Below are 20,506 nucleotides of genomic sequence, written 5' to 3' on the forward strand. Positions count from 1 at the left end.
GAGAGCGTTTTTAATGGTACAATGCATTTCACCTACCAGAGAGGGGGAGGCCGAGCGGGGGACAGGGGTGTCTGCGGGGCCGGGCGGTGAGTATCAATGAGCGGGGCGACTCCGAGCACAGGCGGATGAAAACGCAGCCCGCCCTGGCCCGGCCGGGCTGGGGACGGTGCGCGGGGCTGCGCCGGGCGGGCGGGAGAGGCGCGCTAGCAGGGCGCCGGTCCCCCCTCAGCCCCGGAAAATGATCAAGTCAATCATGTGGACATGTTTCATTATTCACTGAACACAATCTTTTACAACGCTCCGTTTACGTGCCCGAGTTTGCTCCCGACGCCCGCGTCTCGATGTTTAAGGTAAGGAAAACAAAGGTGGGGGGGGGGGCCCGCAGAGCGAGGCGGCGCTGGGGTGGGGTGGGGGCGCGCGGGGCGCGCGGGGGGGGGGGGGCGGTGCCTGGAGGTGGCAAAGTGAGTTTGGACTCTTGGCGTGGCCCCCACCCCTCCCCCTCCCCGCCTCGCCGAGGCCTGCGCCCGGTTCCTTCTGGCCCCATCTCGATTAAAAAATACGGTCTAATTAAATAGCCGTGGTGGTGACGTTGGCAAGAGGAGCTGTCAGCAGGGGGGAAAGAGGAAGAAGCCGAGAAAGCGACCGCAGCCGGGCACCCGGGGCTCTGGCGAACTTCGGCGGCGAGTGGGACCCGCGCCTGGGCCACCGCCTCCCCCGCGCGCGGCCCCCGGACCGTTACTTTGAAAAGGAGTCTCGGGGCCTGGCGCCGGGCGCGCCGGTGGGACCCAGCGCCCGGCCCAGCTGCGCCCCCGCCCGAGCCCGGCCGCGCGCTCTCGGCCCCGGGAAACTTTCGCAGGGGTCTGGGGGTCGCATGAGGAGGGGGAAGCTGCGCAAACTTCTGCTCAAGTGACTTTCCCCCTTTTCCCCAGCGCCGGAGATGCGGGCGCCCTCGCTCCCTCTCCCCCTCCCCGGCTCGCTACGGCATCCGGCCCCCGCCGCGGGTGTGTTGGGGTGGGGGGAGGGAGAGGGCAATTTGTAATCATTTTTTAGAAAAGATCAAAGTTGGCGGATGCTCACACGGTGTGAAAGTTGCGGGCGCCCGGGGCCGCGGAGACCTGCCATTTTGTGTGCGCGCTGGCCTCCTGCGCCCCGGGAGCCCGGCGAGGCCCAGGCGGGGGCGCGGCAGGCCGGGATGCGGGGTCCGCGCAGCCACGGAGCCAGGCTGCAGCGCGGGCGGCGCCCGCAGCACGGGCCCCCGCCCAGCTCCAGCCCTGGGGCCCAGCCAGGGGCCAAGGATAGGAACCGAGAAAGAAATAAGTAACAGGTTATGGAGGGAGCCGGCAGCCTGGACTGCGAAACGAGGCCAATCAGAGCGAGGGGTGCGGGCGAGGGGGTCTGGAAGGCGGGAGTGGAGGGTCCAGGGTGTCTGGGAAGAGCGCAGTTTGCGGGAACAGACCCCCCCCCCCCAGACCAGATGTATGCGGGGGGGGGGCGCAGGGATCTGCGCTGAAAAACCTTTCTGTTTGCGTCAAGACGTTATTATTATTATTATTTTTTGAAGACGAAGAATTGAGGAAAACAGCCGTGGGCGGGACCGGGATATATTTTAGGCAAAAGGGTGGGGGGGGGGGAGATTTTCTTTGATGACGAGTAGGAAAGTGTCCAGATCTCCACGCGCCCATCTGTTGCAGTTTTGCAAATAATTTAAAATACAGATATCTCCATATAGACGGATGTATGTGAAGCCAAAGGTGGAAACGCAAGCGCCGGCAAGTTACACGAAAGAAAGGAAGGGGGTGCGGGGCAGGGAGACAGCGCCCCCCCCCCCAGCCCCCAGCTGCTCGGAGTAAACTCCAGAAGGGCTCTCTTTGGGGACAGGTGGAAAGTTGGGCCCCCCCCCTTGCATCTCTGTGTTGTGAGCGTCCCGGTCGTCCGCCTCTTGGGGAGCCGGGGCGCTACCCTGGCGTTGGGGACCGCGGGGGCGAAGGGCGAGCGGGCAGGTCGCAGCCCGGCGCGGAGGTCGCGGCGCGGCCGGGTTTTGTTTGCAGGATATTGTTGTGTCTGACGAATGCTCACAGGAGACGTGATTTGTCAGCTGCCTTCATTTTCACTTTAGCGAAAAACACGGCGGCTGCGCGGAGTCCTGGCCTGGGGGGCTCGGGCGCCTGGGGCGTGGGGCGCCGGAGGGGGCGCAGGGAGCGCGCTGGCGGCGGCGGCGGCGGGGCAGGGGCGCTGGGCGGCCTGCCGGGAGGGGCGAGAGCGCGCGGGCGGCCTCGGGCTCCAGTGCCTTCTCGGGCCGCCGCCGCCGCCGCCGTGCAGTTTAGCGGCGATCCGACAGGGGCCGCGTTTGCTGAGCGCATCGGGCCATCGGGCCGGGCAGCCGGAGCGGGCCGCCGGCGGTGAAGCTGCGGGGGGCGGGGGGGGCCGCGGCAAGAGGGGCGGGGATGCGGGAAGCGAGCGGGGCCCGAGTGCTCACCACCCTTGGCTTTCTGCGTCCCCAGCGGGTCGGGCCGCCCCTGGAGCCCTGGCCTCGGCGCCCCCGTCTCCAGCCAGGGCTTAGGTGAACTTGGGGCGGGTGAGCGCGCGCGCGCGTGCCTGTCTGCGCGCGCGCGCGCGCGGTGCTGGTGGGTGGGGGGTGCCGCGAGGGCACTGTTTTCTTCCCAGTTTGATCGGAGCTGCTGGGTCCGTACTTTCCGCCCGGCTTTGCTCGCGGCCGGGGTTGGGAGGGGGCGATCTTTTCCCGTCACTCACATCTTTGTTCATTGTTCGGAGTGGAAGGCAGGCGACTTAAAGAGACGAAAGAGAGGAAAGAGGGGGGGTGGGAAGACAGAGGAAAAACGGGGGGGCAAAAGAGGGAGGAAGAGAGGAAGAAGGGGGGGCAAAAGAGGGAGGAGGAGAGGCGGGGGGACAGCGCCCCCGCCCGCGGGGTCGGGGTGCACCATGAGACGGTGGACCGCGCGGAAGGTCTCCGGGAAAGTGGACATTACCGCTTTAATGAACTTCGCGATGCTCGGCGGCGGGACCTGGCGTAGCCGTGACGCGCCCCATAAATCTGCCGGCCGGGCTGCTCCCGAACTCGTGCGGTAGCCGCCTCAGCTCCAGCGCGCGCCTCCCGGTCCGGAGCCATTTGCATAATTGGATTTTTTTCCTCCTTCTTCCTCCCCGAAACTTGTTTGAAAACCGCGAGGACCTGGACGTTCGAAGGCGGGTGCCAAGTAAGTGCCCAGCCGCGGCCTCGGTGTGCCCTGGGGTCAGCGCGCGGAGCCCGCGGGCGAGGTGCGGGGAGCGGCGCGCGGCGGCCGGGTGGGCCTCGGCGGGCCGTTCCGGAGCTGGGGGACGGCAGCCTCGGGCTCCCGGCTCCGGGCTGGCAGCTCCCGCAACTTTTTTCCCTCTGTCTGCTGACTTTCCGGGGCAGGTGAGGCGCTGGGGCCACGCGTACCTGCAGCGAGCTCTGGGGGCGACGCTCGGGCGCGGTGGAGTTGGGCATCTCGGTCCGGGTCCGGGGTGGGCGGCCGGTCCCACCGGCGCGGAGAGGGCAGAGCGGCGAGCGAGCGAGCGAGCGGCGGGCCGGCTGCTGCCGCCGGTCGCGCGGAGATGCGGCTCCTTCCCCGATCCTTCCCCATTATTCCGAGGTTTGTGTCTCTTGCTCTGTGTGTGTGTGTGTGTGTGTGTGTGTGTGTGTGTGTGTGTGTGAGTGTGTGTGTGTGGTCGCCTGTGCGTGAAAAAGAAAGAAAAGCAACCCCAACGAGAGCAGGGAGGGCTTCTCTGCCGCCCGCCCGCCCGTTCCCCCAGCATCTTCTGTTTCTGCCGCCGCTGCCGGAAGGAGAGCCCGCTTGTTTGCTAAGACAGGGTCACGGCAAGATCGGCGATTCGGCTGGAAATGCCACCAATTCTGGGGCCAAATTCTAGCTGCATTCAGAAAATGCCAACCCCTGCCTGTCCAGGAAAGTGGTTTTGCAGCATCTCAAATGTTATTAAAAATACATAATATATTAGTATTATTATTATTGGTAGTATTCAGAGCCTGGTGGGGGGGAGTCGATTTGCTTGGGAGAAAACTGTCTCCCCAGTTCCAGCCCTCCAGGAACTTGCGGGAGGCAGGACCCAGGACCCAGCTCGGCAGGGGCCGGGGACTCAGCGCCCGGCCCGGGGAGTCGCAGGGGGGCGCCGCAGCTGCCCTGTGGCCTCTGCTCCGGGAGCGGGAGCGCCTGGGGCTTCTGGCTGAGGGCTGCCTTAGTTATGATGTCATCCTGATCGGGAGTGCAAATGTCTTCTGATTCCACCATTAACCGCCTGGCTGATCTGCTTGGTAACGATGGCGCTGCCGGCCCGGCTCTGACACACGCAGGCCCCGGAGCTCCGGGGGTCCGCTGTCCCCAGCGGAGGACCCTGGGGTGGCCGGGAACCTCACCCTGGGGCCCCCCACCCGGGGACCCTGCTGTGCCTCTGGCCACACACGACATGGAGGCCAGGCCCCTGGACTGAGGGACCCCTGTTTGCCCAAAGTTTGGAAAACTTTTAGAAGGCTGTGATTTCCAGAACACCTTTAATCTGGCAACACCGGAACGCCGGTGTGACCGGGCAGAGGCGGGGGACCTGGCAGGTGGCTGGGACCCTCTCCAGGGCCCTTGTGGGGGAGAGCGGACCCTGACACCTGCCTGCTCCCCGCAGTCCCTCCCGGGGGCTTTATGTTAATGTCACTGCACGGAAACCAGATCTGGTTGTGCATTTCTAAATAGTGTACAATGATTTAAGATTTCTTTTGATTTACTCTTCAAATGAAATTTGCATAAATGGGATGAAAACGAACTTAACATCTGGGCCTGTGAAAGAGGTTAGTACCTCGTATGTCATCTGCAGAGAAAGTCTCTGGAACGCTCCCCGCCCAAACCGGGCTCGGGCAGGCAGCTCCCGCAGCCGTGAATGGGGACGGTGGGGGACCCGGAGAAAGCACGTTCGGCACTTTTGCATCCTCCTGGGCCGCCGCTCCGAACGCCCATCTCGTTCTACGCCCGGCGTGCCGGACTTCTGAGTGGGCTTCGGACCCCAGCCCTCAGCAAGTTCACTGCCAGCCGGGGCGCTCTCCACAGGAGCCTTAGGGCAGGGGGGAGCCGCCTCTCGCTGCTCTGGTCCCAGCCGGAAGCCAGAAACCCCACAGGAGAGAGGGCAGGGGTGTGGCCAGGACACGCACCCCACTAACCACGGTAGCCCCCTGCTGCTGCAGGCGGTGCCCAGAGGCGCACTGCCAAGCCCCCCAGAGCCGGCCGACCCGGAGGCCTGCTCGGCCTTAGGTGCCTGAAGCCGTCTCCGCGAGCTCAGGCCGCGGACACCCAGGAGCCCCTTCAGAGGAACTGCAGGCCCTTTCGAGCGAGGCAGGCCGGTCTCGGGCAGAAGGAAGTCAGCTGTCCCCAGACGTGGCCGCCGTCTGCCCAGGAGTTGGCTGTGCGCGGCGCAGGTGTTTCTGGAGTGTGCCTGCCGCGGAGGGAGGAGACGGCCGCGGCGGCGCTCGGGAGAGCGGGGATGGACTCCCTTTCCCTTGGAAGAGGATCGTGGAAGAAGAAGGCAAACAGATTTATTTTTCCAGTTTGAATGAGGACAATTACAGCTTTTTAACATCTTTGGATTGAGTGTGTTAATAAGCCTCTTAAGCAAGCTGAAATATCAGCTTGCGTTTTGTCCTCAGCGTTATTTAAGGGGAGGCCTGACGCGAACCGGGAAACAGAGGTGAGGTGTCCGCAGGTCGCTTCTGTCCACACGGAGGACAGAAGTCCCCCGGCCCCTCTGCCCGGACCTGGAGCCGGTGAGTGTGTTTGGCCCTGAGATCTGGGCGGGAAGGGCCCTGTACATGGGCAGCCTGAGGCGCCTTCCTGGCTGGCACCCCAGGGACTCCTCTGAGCCCTGGGGCTCGAGCTGGGACCCCTCCCCTGCCCTGCGGACCCGGCTCCCTCCTGGACGAGCTGCTGCAGCCGAGGGACTGGGGGAAGGGGCTGCCTCAGGGCCAGGGGGGCGCAGGGGGGTGCAGGGGGGCGCTGACTGGCAGGCCGGTGGCGTCTGTGACCTGGTTGGGTGGGGCCCGGCTGGGGTCGTTGGGGGAGAGGCCCTCTGTCAGTCGGCCGGCCGAGGGGAGGGACTCGGGCTCAGGCCCGGCCCGGCCTGCTGGCTGCGTGTGCCCTCAGGGTCAGGCGTGCGGGTGGACGGAGGCAGGCTGGGGAGAGTGCCCGCCGGGGGCGCAGAGGGGGCGGTGCTGGCGTGTGCGCGCGTGTGTGCGCGGGAGTGCCCGTGCCTGTGCGTGCGTGCGCACCTGCCGGGGAGGGTGCTGCCCGAAGGCAGCACCTGCTCTGGGGTGGTGTCCTTCCTGCCCACGACGGCACTGCCCGAGCAGGTCAGTGAGTTTGCCCGCATGCGGGGGGGGGGGGGTCAGGGTCAAAGCAGCCGGAGGGACGGGAAGCGGAGGGGACGTCCCCGCTCAGCAGACTCAGGACCCCCGGGCCCGCAGGCCTCCTTCCCCAGATCACATGTGCGTTTGTCCCCAATGAAGGCAGACGTGGCTGGGAGCCACCTCCAGAAACTAGGCCACTCCCGGAGCCGCCCGGCCTGGGCCGGGCCCGGCCCTGCCCTGGGGGAGCGGGGCCTGCCTGTCCGGGTGATGCGCCCGGCCCGCAGGTCCCCGTGGACTGTCTGCCGCGGGGCTTCCTCGTGCGGGGCCGGGCCGGGCCGGGCTCTCTCTGTCAGCTGCCTGGGGATCCACACCCCACTTTCACTTTTAGAACCATTGTGCAGTGCTGGTCTTTCGTGCTGGTGTGTTTGCTACTGCAACGGGCATGGCGTGCTTGGCTTTTCCCAGCCTCTGCACGGGCTGGAGGGCACGTTGATTTGCCCTGAGATGAGATTCAGGTGTGGCCTTGGGGGAACTTGCTGGAGTCACCTGGTGCCGTTTCTCTGGACAGGGTTTCACCACGGCGACACGGTGGACAGTGCCTACTTGTCCCAGGCACTGACCCCTGCAGACCCCCGGTTGTGACTATCAGACACGTCCAGACATGTCCACACACCCCCCCGGGGGACGTTGGCCTCCAACAGCAGGGCCTCGTCCTGGACGTCTCGAGGGGCGAAGGGAGGTCTGGCTCTCAGGAACGGCCCAGACCAAGGGCACAGACCTGTCACAATGGCCTGAGATCCCAGGGGCTTGGGCCCTGCTCAGAGCTGGGGGCGGTGTGGGCAGACCTGAGGCGTCCGTGAAGAGGGAGGGCCCCCAGGGGCAGGGGAGAGGGGCTCCCGCTGTTTCTCCATCGGCTCCGCCCTGAACAGGCCCCCCCCCCACCCCCGGACTTGGAACCAGGAGCGGGCGGCTGAGGCTGTGAGGAGGGGGGCCCCTGTGGAGCGCACCTGCGGCACGCCGGGGCCCTGAGCGCTGCACTCCCTCCATCCCCGTGGCCTGCGCGTGGGGGCCGGTGCTGGACGTGTCCCCGTTTTGGGATGGGGGTCTCGGGGACTGAGTGGGTGGCCGGTGGGCCCAGGGCTAGAGCCTATGCCGCTGCCTCTGGAGGTGGCACGCCCACACCCTGGGCTGCCGGGCAGCACCGTCCGTGGCACCCCGGCCGACGTCAGCGGCCTTTCCCGGGGCACCGAGCAGCTCACTGCAGCCTCCCGACGGTGGACTTGGGGGCCGACGGGGCAGGCAGCAAAGGTCCCGGGCACCAAAGCAAGCCCCTTCTGGGGGCTGGAGCCTCCAGGTGGCTGTCCAAAGGAGGCCGAGCAGGGGCTGGAGGGGCGGGGGGCACGGAGGTGCAGGAAGGCGGATCAGCGTGTGGGGTCCCCCTGCCCTCTGCCCACCTGCTCTCGCGCAGCCGTCCAGGGAGAAAATCAAGTGTCTTTGTGACCCGGGAAAACCGTCACCGTGGGCTTGAGCTGACATTAACCTGAAGGCTTTCAGTCAAGGCGTTGCAGCTTTGATTGCCCACGCCGTGTTTGGCGGGGTCTTTGATTGCCGAGGTGGGCTGCCCCTGGCCGGCCCCTCTCCCTGCCGGCGCTCGGCCGGGGGCTGGCCTGCCAGCTCCGCGGGGTGTCCCTCCGCGCCCCTCCTTCCATCCGGTCGGGACCGGCAGCCACCTTCGCGGATTTCTGAGCCTGTTTGGATCTGTCACCAGTGTGCACGTTTGCACACCCACACACGCAGGAGGAAGTAGCTCCATTCCGCGTGTCAGGGCCAGTCCACAGCGTCCCCAGCGTCCAGACGGATCACAGAAATGCCCTCTCAGCGTTCGTCATCCTGATGTTCTCACACGTCCGCCCAAGGGCCCCTGTCATTCCCGCAGACCAGAGGGGTTTGGGTTCACGGGAGGCTGGGTCCTCGGGCCCTCGGGGCTCTGCACGGATTGTGGGTGCCCACTTCTGGGGCACCGCTGGACAGGGGTACAGAGATGGCCAGTCTCCCCCCCCCCACCCCACGTGTGGCTGAGGCTGATTGGAAGCCAACCCATGCCACTCACCTTGCTGCCCACTCCCCCCCCCCCCCCGCCCAACCCCTCCACCAATCCCGGGCTCCGAGCGCACCGGTTCGGGACCTTCCCTCCCGCGGCCTCCACCTCCTTGAACTCGGAAGTTCCCAATGTAAACCGGAACTCGCTACTTGGAGAGCATGTGCGTCGTTGTAAATTTGTTTCCAAGAGGGAGAAAATATTTGGAAACTGTATCAGCTAAATTGTATCCACGACAGGAAAACACACAGATCACAGACCACGTAGATACTATACACGGAATGTCACCCGCTGGAAAAGCTTCAATTATTTAATTTTATCTTTCAAAATATCTAGAAACACGTATTCCTCATTGGCACACGCATTTCTAGAATTCTCTTTAAAAATCTTAATTCTTGATTGAAATCCATTAACGTCAAGGCAGGCAAAGCCGCCCGGCCCGCTGCAGGAAGGCTGCGGCGGCCGCGGAGCCTGTGGAGGAGGCGGGACGTCACACTGGGACCACGGCCACCCTGCTTTAGCGCCGGCTTCTGCCGCCGGGGCTCCCAGTCTGTGTGTGTGTGTGTGTGTGTGTGTGTGTGTGTGTGTGCGCGCGCGGGGGGCGGGGGTCCCAACCTGCCGGTGCCGACAGGCTGCTCCCGTGGCCTCCGTCTGCCTGGAGCAGCGAGCGTCTCGCGGCCGAGCGCGGCGGGACTGCTCCCTGAGCCCAGCGCAGCGTCTGAGCCAGTCTGCCCCCGACCTGTCCCCCGTCAGAGGGTCAGCGCCCAGTGTGTGTGTGGGGGGTGGCAGCCCTGCCAGCGGCCTGAGAGCAGGTCAGAGGTGGGGAGCGTGCGTGGGGGGCAGCGTGGGGAGCAGAGCGGCCACGCATGGACGTGAAAGGGTTTAATCTTCGGAGCGGACACCTCCGAGGTGGTGGGGGCCACCAGAGCCACGGCTGTCGCCGAGCCCTGCGGCCACTTTGGCCGCGGGGAAGCCCCGGCCCTGCCGGCCGCTCTCCTGGGCTCTGGGGGCCGCGAGCCTCGGGTGAAAAGCCAGGCGCTGTCTGCAGCTCCGTTCTGAGATCACGGATTTGACAACTTAATATCTATTTTCTGTGTGGGTTTTTTTTTTTTTTTTGCTGTGTTTCGTCGCCCCCCTCCCTGCCAATTTCTTCCTTTTCAGCTGTTTCGCCCTTCACACAGGCGTTCTGAAAGTATGCTGAAAAAGCTTTTGTTCAAGTTTGGGGGGGCGGGACATCGGAATTTTGGTCCTGTTTGAAAAGTCCCCAGCCAGCACATTTGGGAGCAGGAGAAAGGCAGACGCGATGACACGAACGTTTGCGTCTCCCGAAACGGTGCCGCCGGGGCTGCACGGGGGGCCGCCCGCCTTTTTCCTTCCATCTCCCCAGGCGGAACCGAGGCCTGCCGCCTCCCCTCCCGTCTCCGAGGTCCAGGGCGCTCGGGCTGTGGGCACCGCTCGCTCTGCGGCTCCGGCGGAAGGGACCAGGCCCCGAGTGGGCCCCGGGGGCCGCGGGGGTCCGCCCCTCAGGAAACTTTCCCCTCCTTTGCCCGACAATACCGCTCAGATAGAAACCATGTAATTTTTGTGTGCAGTCTCCGAATGCCACCTTCAACAAAATCATGTGCTCGCTGATCTAAAGACGAGGGTTTCCCGGCTGCTTCTTTCCCCGGGACAGCCCGTGGCCTTGGAATTAGCCTCTCTGACCCCCCTGCTGGGGGAGGCTGGCCTCCCGGTCTCGGGGTCATTGTGAAGGGGCCGCGCCGTGGGGTCCGGGCCGCAGACCCCTCCGAGAATCAGAGGGCAGAGCCGGGGCCAGGGCCAAGTTCGAATGCCATCGTCTGTATTGAAACACGCAGACATGCGTGTGCGTGTCCGGCTCCATCCCAGCGGCAGGCGAGCTGTGAGGTTCCGGGACTGGGGAACCGAGGGGCCCCCCTCTTAGTAACCTCGCGTCAGGCCTCCCCCGCCCCCCGAACCCTCAGACCGGCCGCAGGACCCGCCTGCCTACTCGCCGCGGCCCGCTCCAGAGGGGGAGAGACTGGGGGGCGCGCTGCGTGTGTGCGCTTCATTTCCTAGTTGGATGTTTTGCAAGGGTGACATCGCCCCTGCGGTGCTTGATGTATCAATGTGTGTGCGTTAGTTTGGGGGCACAATTCAATGTTTAGGGCGGCTCCCTCCCTCACGCCACGATTAAGACGCTGGTGCCGCCGAGCTGGGAACATCGCGTTTGTAAACGAGAAGAGCGCGCAGCCCTTTCGTGCGCCGTTTCTGAGCCGTGTGACGGGGGACAAAGCTCGGATCGGGGCCGGTGAGGCGGACCCGCCCCCCGCCCCTGCGCCGCGCCGGCGCCGACCGGGAGCCGGGCGATTCCATCCGCCGGCCTCAGCGGCCTCATCCGTGGGACCCCAACGACCCCTCCCCCCTCCCCGCGGCGGGCGCGGGAAAAGAGAACGCGGTTAATTGACGGGTCTGGAGAGGAGCGCTTGCGTGCACGAGGGGCGACTCGTTTTCGGCGTTTTGTTAGATCCTTGAGAAACCCTGAACACCTCGCCGGAAACGAGGGGCCTCGGTCGCCTGCGGGGCCTGGGGAGAGGGGTGGGCTCCCTCCTCCTCCTCCTCCTCCTCCTCCTCGTTTCCCTGCCCGGTCTCCGGGGCGTTCCCCTGGGGACCGGCGAGGATGCCAGGACAGAGTCCCTTCCGGTTGGGAAGGTGTGCCTTAACGGGGCAGAGGGGCTCGTGGGGGGGGCAGGGCGGGGCCGGGGCGCATGTCCTCACTGAGCAAAGAGTCTCCAACCCGTCACCCATGCGCGCGCACACACTAGCACAGGGCACACGCGTGCACACGCACACACACACGCGCGCACACACAGCCTGCGGCTTGCTGGGATCTCCGTGGGAACCGGACGCCCTGCTCTCCGTCCTGACTCTGAACCAGAGCCCAGGGCCCCTCGGAGGCCCCGCCCCCCGGGGCCTTCTCTCCCGGGCTCAGGCCCAAACCCCGTGCGCCGAGGCCCCCGGCGTGCAGGCAGCGCCGCGCCGTGAGCTGGGCGGGTCCCCTCAGGCTGTCGCGAGAGACGCGCCGCCAGTGGGCGCAGCGAGGTGACTCCTGGGGTGCCGGGCTCCACATCGTGTGCACACTCACACACACACCCGTGTGCACACACCAGAGACTCGCGTGCATCGCTGATTCCAGGGGCCCTGATGCGGGAGACCAGCGCAGTGGGCTGGTGGCCGTGGCGTTTAGGGCCGGGCGGCCGTGAGGCAGGCTCGGATTCCGGAGACTCCTGTCCTCCTCCCCCCCCCCCCGGGGGCGGGCAGTCGGGTGGGGTCCTGGGCTGGCCCGCCCTCGCTGGAGGGGACCCCAGATCGGTCCCCGAGGGAAAAAGGCAGCCACCCTCTGCCAGGAGGGGGTGCCCTGGGGATGTCCCAGTGGGGAACACCATCCCAACTTCGGGGGAAATTTAAAAGGAAGACCACAGACCTCTAGCGTGTACTGGCCTTTTTATACGGGTGGCCTGGGGCTTTAAAATGCAGGGCACCGTTTAGTTTAACCTCAGAACACCCTCCGCTCCCGGATGGAGGAGGTATGTCCCCGAGGTGTGACTGGCGCAGGGTCGCACTGCCGGCAGGCAGCACTGCTGGGCCCTGAGGGGCGTGTGTGGCTCTCGACTCCCGGCAGGAACCTTCTAGAGCAGAGCCTGCCGCAGGGAACCAAGGCTTGTGGGGCGGACCTCCTTGGGCCTCCCTTCGGGTTTCGGCCGGAGGTGGAGGTGGAGGTGGAGCTGCGGCAGCAGCAGCAGCAGGGCCCGGGGTGGGTGGGGGCGGGGCTGGGGTCCCGGCACACGCCTGTGCTCACACCTGTCTTGGCGCCGTCGCCACATTCCCCAGGTCACCCCCTCGGATCCGTCTTCCTGCTGACGGGCACCTGACCCCACGGTTCTCGCAGCTCTAGGCAAGGTCCCGAGAGAGACTCGGCAGTGATCATTTCGGGGGCGACAGCAGAGGCCCTTGGGGGCCCTCCTCTCAGCCAGGTGCCTCTCGGGGGGTCCCCGGGGTGGGAAGGGGCCCATCGGGCGAAGGGTGGGGTCGGACGGGCCGAGGGCACAGCGTGTGCAGAGGCCCGGGGTCGGACAGGTTTCCGTGGCTCCAGGAGAAGGAAGGAGGCCAGAGCGGCTGGGGCTTGGGGGTGCCCCTCTCCTGGGGACCAGTGAGTCTTCTTCATTGAAGGTGGGCACTTCTGGAGGGGGGACCCCCGGGCTCTGCGGGGAGCGCAGCCGGCCCGGTCCTGCTGCCGTGGCGTCTCTGCCCTCCAGGGGTCTTCCTCCAGCCCCCCACCCACTCTTCTTCCTACACCCCATCCGCCCACCCACCCATCCCGCAAACACCCCCAAGCGTTGCCCCTGGCCCGGCTCGTGGAGGAGTGAGGGGAGGCGGTGGCTGCACAGGCCAACGTGCCCGAGCCCCCTGCCTCCAGTCCTGTCCGCCGCTCCCTCGAGGGGCTGTGCGCCCTCTGCTGCCCTCGGCCCGGGCCCCGCCCGCTGCAGGGGCGCCCCCGAGGTTCCGTGGGGCTGGCCGCGGCTCTGCCTGTTCAGGTCGAGGGTCTCCAAGGACGAGGGGTCACCTGGAGTCACACCGGAGCCTCTCCCATGTCCCCCTTTCTGCCCTGTCACGGCCTCAGGGGTGCTGCCTTCCTTCCACCCTCCCCGTCCCGGTGTTCCTGCGTGTGGCACTTTGTCAGGCGGTGGGCCGAGGGCCGGGTGACGAGGGAGACGGCATGGGGATGCCTCGAGTTTGTCCCCGATTCAGGGGTCCGGTTCCCGCTGACCCACTCTTCCTGGGGTTCACGGGCACCCCCCACAGGAAAGGGGCGGCTGGTGCGCGTCACCTGCAGGTCCAAGGGGGACCTTGTCCCGTGGGGTTGGGGCTCACGCCTCACATGCTCACAGTGACAGCTTCCGCCCTGAAGTTGAGCCTTCAGTGGGAAATACAGCATGTCCAGGCTCTGAGGATACAGAACTGTTTCCCTCGTCATTTGGTTTTCAATGCTTAAGTACATTTCATTAAACAACTGTAAACATTCCCAATGGTCTGCGTGCACATCGTATTTCACACCATCGGAACCTGCGTGTAAAATATTAAAATGTAAATGACTCAATAGGAAAATTATGGAATCGAGTGCATGACTTTCATTGCACTTCCTGAAAAGTTGCGCAAAGCCTTCCGCTTCCCCAGAGGAAACCTGTGACGGGTGAAGAGGAAAGCTGGTTAAGGGCGCCGGAAAAATAGTTGTCTAGAAGACGGGAAGGAACAGGCCTCGGTGTAGAGAGGTTCCCCGGTTTTCCCCGGGCGGCCCCGCGGCGGCCTGTGGGCGGCCGTCCGCTGGAACACCGGCGAGCAATCCGTGTCAGCCTGAAGGTAATCGTCTCCATGTCTGTGCTGTAGTCGGAATAGCGTCTTACCCGAGCATGTGACTGTAGATCTGAATGTACATGTGTCCTGGGAAGCTGGAGCCAACAAAGCTCCCTGTTCCTCGGGAGCTGCGTGTCGGTCCGTAGTAACCACGACCGTCCTCCAGGCCCTGGGGGGGGCGGTCTCGTCCCAGCCTCTGCCCGACTTCCCTGCAACTGTGCCCCACTCTTCCTGAACAGTGACGCGAGGTGCCTTTTCCCACAATAAATAGCAAGTAATGCAATAATAGCTCATGATACCGCTCATGAAAAACATTGTGTCTTCCTCCCACTTAGCCGAGAGTGCCAACAATAGGTAGGATTAAGTAGAATCAATGTTTTGACGGGGCTCCATTATGTCTGGCTCGTTAGTTTGGAGAAAACTTCTCTCTCCCAGCCGACATCCCAAAGTGTCAACAGAGAGTAGCTGTACCGTCTCCCCTCGTCCCCGGCGCCCAGAACGCCGGACGGGTTATTTTTGGAGGAGAGAGATTTTTGATTCCGCAGATGGATGGCGACCGCATTGTGTCGGTTTTTGTCTCGGGGAACAATGACCAAGTTTCGCCGTGCCATCTGTATGCGGAGAGGGTTCGCTCCACGCTCTGGTGTGGCTCAATGTCATACAGGGTTTCACATAAATGAACGGTATGTGTGCACGTGTGTGTGTGTACATTTCCTACACCTACACCCCCCCCCCCCCCCACACACACACACACACACCCCACTCCTAAGGCCATCTTCATGGTGGTTCTTCATTCCACCCGAAGTTTCCCCCACGTCCTCTTCTTCTAGAAGAATCTAAAGCTTCTGATTTCTGAGGACCCGTGGCTGGCGATCGAGGTCAATGCCAGCGCTGGCTCAGGCCGCTGCCGCCGGGCCCACGTGACAGTCGATCGAGCCGCGCAGGCCTGAGCCTCTTCCGCCCGTGCGGGCCGCCCTGCCTGCCTGCCCGCCTGCCCGCCTGCGCTGCGCCCGGCGCGGCCCCAGCGCCCCCCTCGGCGTTTCCCGGCCCCGCCCCCGGCCCCGCCCCGCCCCCAGGTGCCGTGCGTCTCCCTCGGGCAGAACCCCACCTCCCGCTGGGGCTCAGAGTGTCTGCGTTGCCCTGGGCCGCCGTCCTTTGTTCCCCGGAGATGGCGCCGGCCTGGATTCGGAGCGGCGGGCGATGGCGCACAGTGTGCGTTATTGATGCGGCTTTAATTGTCCTATTGACGACCCCCTTGAACTTGGAGAAGCGTGCTAATATTCATCATCCTGTGAACTCAGGAGCATTTTCTTGACCGAAGCCACAATGACGGGAGAACTGCGACACCGAGACGTGCGCCGGCTGCCTCACCTCCCCGGTGCTGGGGCCGAGGCCCGCGGGCCCGGGCCCCGGGCGGAGCCCCGCCCGCTCTCTGCTCAGACCCCTCACCCCCAGGTCTCCCGGCACTCGTGCCTCCGGGGCGATCGGGCCCATGCCCCCCGGCCAGCACCTGGCCAGCGAGGGAGTGGGGGGAGGGCCCACCTGAGCAGTGGCGAGGGGGGCAGTGCCGCCGGGCCCTGGGACGGCCCAAAGGTTTCGGTTGTTTCGAAGACACAGCCGTTTCTCTCCTTCCGGGATGCGCCGGTAGAGCACATGGGGAAGGTTTAGAACTGGGTGGACTGGAATCGGGCCGCCGCCGTGGCCAGGGTGCAGACATCCGCTCGGGGAGGGTTTTAGAAGTTCAAGGTGACGGATGGAGCTTTCACGGTCTAACGTGTCCACCGCGCTGTCCCCACCTCCCACCCTGCTCCGCTCGTTCGAGAGGGTCCGGTCCCGGAGGCCCCGGCCCCTCGGACCTGCTGGCCGGGCCCCTTGCGAGGCCTCCGGCAGCTCGGCCGCTCCCGCCGTCTGGCACCCGCCCGTCTGCGCCTTCCCCCCGGCTGCTCCGGCTCGTCCCCGCCTCTCGCTCAAAGGCCGCCTCTATGGAGACCCCTCCCGGCGCACGGTTCCGCGGTGCCGTCCCCGCAGGGGCCACGCTTCCCGATTCCGCCAACTGTCGGCATGCTCCCCTCCCTCCCCCGTGGAACCAGACCCCCCAGGCCGGGGCGACCCCTCCCACGCCCACGCCCACGCCCGGGGCGGACACTGGCGGCGGCAGCCAGTTAGTCCGTCCACGCGTTTTGAAAGAGCGCTGCTTTCCTGAGGAAAACTAGGGCTTCAGGGGCGTGTCCTTGACCCTTCGAGGCAACGCTGCATCACGTGGCAGAGTGTCCCGTGCCACGTGCGCCGTCCTCGGCAGAGACCCCTCACGCCCAAGGGGGGGTCACGGAAGGAATTCAGCGGGGACGTCGTCCCCCTGTAGAGAGCTCGCCTGCGGACGGCCAAGGCTTCGTCCCTCGGGGGGGGCGCTGCTCAGTCCGGGGGGTTTCTCGTGCTGTGGCCACGGGGGTGTCCCCTCCGTGGGAAGCCACTCCCCGGCCCCGCCGTCCCCGCGGCGCCTCGCCCTGCGCATCAGCACGTCGGGCACCGAGCCTCCGCTCTCCGCCCGGTCCCGGCCGCTGCTGAGAGCCAGCTGCGCGGGGCCCTGATTAGCGCCGTCCGCGTCGTCACGGGCTCCGCGCCCGCGTCTGCGGCAGCTCTTGACGGGGGTCCCGGGCAGCGGCGCCGCGGAGCCCGGAGGAGACGCCGTCCCGGCGCCCTGATTGGCGAGGCGCTCATCTGTGTGATGAGCGAGGTGGAGCAACCCCACTGGCTTCAACGAGACACTCGAATCACAGAGCGTGATTGCGGAGGGGGAGGGACGGCCACCCTGGGTCACGACGTCCCGTCGCCCCAGCGACTGCCGTCTCGGGGGGCCTGACGGTGCCCGGGCACCCTGAACACCATCTCCCGGGAGCCCTGCAGTTCCTCTTCCTCCTCCCCGCAAGTCCTCCGCCCGGAACCCCACCGGGAAGCAGCAGAGGGGATGAGCTCCTGGTCACTGTGGGACCCTCCCGTCCCTGTGGCTGGTCTGCTTGGCGGGCTGGGTCACAGGGCGTTTCCCTGAGTCTGTCCTCTCCACGACCAGAGCGGAGCTCCCCAGGGACAGGAGTCCCCTCTCTGCCCTGCCAGGGTCTCCCGGCCCCCCGGAGCCCACCCCGCCCCGCCGCACGCCGGCACCTCCAGGATGGGAGAGGGCAGTGGGCAGACGCCTTAACAAATGACCGGGGAGAACTGGGAAAATGGGTCTTTTGAAAAGATTTAGAATAATGTCCCAGTGATGTGTTCATGATTTATAGACCCCTTGGGCTAGACACTATTTGCTACCTCCGTCTTTTTTTCATTTCGATGAGTAAAATAGTCCGCTAATTACTTTAAAAAAATGAAGAGCCTGAGCCTCCACCAGGGCGACCGGAACGACGGTTACTCACAGCCAGGACTTTGGGGTGAGGGGGCGCTCACCTCGAGTGGGTTCCTTGATCAGTGAAATAAGGAACCCTTTGGTGCTGTGCCTCTTGGGCACGATTTTTGCCTCGAGTTAAGGAGGGAATGCCCCCCCCCGCCCCCCGCAGAGGGCCGGGGATGTGGCTCCCCCCGCTCCCCGGTGGGGTTTTGGCGTGACTGACCCGTGTCTGCCATGCAGCCTCCTCCTGGGCAGTCCCGGTCCCCGGCGTCCTGGGTGACCTCTGCGTCCCAGGTCTCGGGTGCTGTGGGTGCAAATGGAGTGCATGTTCAGGGGTCCCCCCGTGCGCCCCCAACAGTCGGTGTCCAATCAGAGCCACAGGCAGAGCAGAGGTACAGGTCTGGGCCCCGGCCTCGCTTGACCTGTCCCTCGAGTGACCGTTTACCCTGCTGACCGCTTGTCCGTGCAGTGAGGAGGTGTGGGTGGGCCGTCACGCGCAAGCTCAGGCAGAGGAGGGAGAGACTGGGGGGCACGCTGGACGTTCCTGTCCTCGGCCCCACCTGGGAGCCCCGTATCCTGAGGCTGCCCAAGTCCACAGACCCCAGGCCGGTCTGGGTGGGCCCTGTTCTGCTGTGACTGTTTATCAGGTGAAGCTGGAGACGTCGTCAGGTGTCAGCAAACTTTGCGTTCTGCCTCCGTGGTTTCATCCAGGGTGTCCTAGTTTGGTAACATTTTGCAAAATCACAGAGTATTCCCGGGCACAGCCGCAGAGGGGATTCCAGGCACTCGTCTTCCCCGAGAGCCGGTCCCTTTGCAGGGCGGGGGGGAGCATCCGGAAGCTTCCCCCAGGCAGTGGGAAGCCCCGCAAACCCTGTATCGGGCCTCAGGGCACCTCCGAGTCTCTCCAGGGCCACCCACATCCCACCTGAGCAGAGGCGACCCTGCGGCAGCCGCGGGCAGCGAGCGTGACAGCTGCCGGCCACCCCCCAGCTGGATGTTGGCGTCCGATTTCCAGCCCCACAGAAAGCAGTGGAAGACGGCAGGGCGTCACCTCAGCGTATCCACAGCGTCGTCTGCGACTTTAAGTGCAGGTGGCCTCCCACAGAGGAAAGTATCAGACACACGGAAACCTCCCAAGGCCGGCTGGCCAATGCGCCGTCAGGTTTCCGGAGGGTGGGGCTGGGGAGCTGTCCCTGACAGGTGAGCGCAGGCGGCCCGGGGGCTCCCGGCCTCTCGAGAACCACTCGCCCCGAGCGCCTTACGAGGAGCCCTCCTCACTCCCGAGCAGGGTGGGCGGGAGGGACGGTGGTGGCAGTGATTCTGAGGAGAGGTCAGCCCTCAGACCCTTGGGCGACGGACGCCTGGCCCTTGTGTCTCGTTGGTGCCCGTCCCCAGAAGCGTGGTGACATTGAGCAGGACGCGCGAGTCATTGCCACGCACGGATCCCGCATCCAATGGGAGAACTCATCCTCTGCCCGCCGTGGGCTGAGCCGCCCCCAGGCCCCGGGTGGGCACAGTTCCCGGCCGCCCGGCATTCGGTGCTCGGGAGTTCCGCGGGGATCTAACCTCGGAGGGTGCTCCGGGTCTCGGCGTGCAGAAGAGCCTTTGGACGTGGGGCATGGCGGCCTCCCCGGGTTGGCCTGAGGATGAGGAAGGTGTGGGTCCAATACTCCTCTCCCTCCCGCCAGCGCCCGGCCAGTGCCTGGGCCTGAGCTCCCAAACGGATGGAAACACATGTTGTAGCACAGCGGCGAATACCGATACTGACCCCAGGAGGGACCGGGGGTGGGCGGCAGCAGGACGCTGCACATGGCCTTCATTTCCCCGCACGGAGCCCGGAGCTCAGAGTGCCAGGGTCGAGCCCGAAGCCCCGCCCACGGCCCCTCCCCGCCTGCCCCTGCGGTGGTTACCCAGACTCCCACGGGAACACAGGGATGGGGTGGGGGGCTGCTGGCCGCCCTGTGCCCTCTGGGGGAGCAGAGGTGCAGGACAGACAACACCTCAGGAAGCCACCAGACCCCGGGGCCTTTGGCTGGGGAGGGTCTGGCCCAGCGGCGCCGAACACTCGGTCCCCACGCGCGCCCAGGGCTGGGGACGTTTTGGGGGACAGTCTCCGAGCGGCGCCTTCTCCCGGCACAGACAAGCGTTTTCTGAGCTGCCCTCTTGCCAAGTAGCTGAGATGTAAGAACATGTTTTCTATTGATTTTTAAAAGCAATTCAGGACCCGACGGGTAATAACAGGTGTGACCCGCGCCGGTTCCCAGGCAGTCGCCGGAGTGTGGAGCCTTGTTGTGAGCCTCTGATGTTTGGGGTGTGCATTCTTTGAAGATTACTTCTAAAGCGAGGCGTCCAAATCCTTCATTCGCGACTCTGTCTCTTCCCGCGGTGTTTACACTCCGCCGCGGCGGAGGGCGGCCGCGGGGACGCGCCGTGGGGGGGCACTGTCTCACGTGGGCCCCCTTCGAAGGCCCGCCCGGCGGCCCTCCCCGGGCGCCGGGCTCTGGGGTTCACCGGCCCCACACGTGGGGGACGTGGACACGGATGGGTGGTGGGGAGGTTCGTCCTAGCGTGGCGACCATCCTGTGCCTGGCTGACTGTGGGGCACGAGGCCTCGCGGAGCAGGTGCCGGGGGGTGCCTCTGGGCTGCGGGGGCACCTCTCTCTGGCACCTATCTGCCTCTGGGGTGCTTTCCTGGGCTTTGCTGGGGGTCCCTGGGGCCGGCAAACAGGGCGGGGCTCGGCCAGGGCCCGGCCCCGAGAGAGGCGAGGGCCCCCCACTCAGAGGTGTCCCTGAGCTCTGCAGCCCAGGAGCTGCAGGGACATGCGGACTCAGGGCCTGTGCCGCCGCCTCTCCCTGGTCTCCGGAGTGGCTGTGGGGTCCCTCTCCGCCACGCTCTGCGCCCTGGGACCCGCAGGGACCTGGCAGATGGGAGGAGAGGCGGACTTCTCGCTTTCCCACCTGTGATGGTGTTGGTGCTTCTTGTTTTTGAGGGACCGGTTTCGCGTGCCACGTCCTCAAAACTCCCATTTCCTCCTGCTGTCGCTGTCCCTGCGTTTGGGACAGGCTCCCGGGCTCCGGTGGCCTGCGCACCACGTCCCCAGGGCTCGGGGGTGATGGCCTCTCCAGTGGGCATTTGGGGCTAGTCTGTGTGTGTCCCACCATCCTGCAGCTCTGCCGCCTGGATACGTGGGTTCTCCGTGGTTGGTGGGGAGCCCCCGAGGGTCACCTTGGGTGTCTG

At 65.5% G+C, this 20,506-nt stretch overlaps 1 protein-coding gene across 1 annotated transcript in view; it reads left to right on the plus strand.

The window, feature by feature from the left end:
• The first annotated feature begins 293 nt into the window (after positions 1 to 293).
• Positions 294 to 20,506, plus strand: part of ZNF536 (zinc finger protein 536) — a 312,709-nt gene continuing 292,496 nt past the window's right edge. Inside the window, exon 1 of the mRNA XM_045818413.1 lies at positions 294 to 350. The gene's annotated coding sequence lies outside the window, so the exon portion shown is untranslated. The remainder of the gene's footprint in view (positions 351 to 20,506) is intronic.

The sequence above is a fragment of the Phyllostomus hastatus genome, unplaced genomic scaffold, assembly GCF_019186645.2.
Source record: "Phyllostomus hastatus isolate PE091 unplaced genomic scaffold, TTU_PhHast_1.1 phas_scaffold_345, whole genome shotgun sequence".
Taxonomy (NCBI): Eukaryota; Metazoa; Chordata; class Mammalia; order Chiroptera; family Phyllostomidae; genus Phyllostomus; species Phyllostomus hastatus.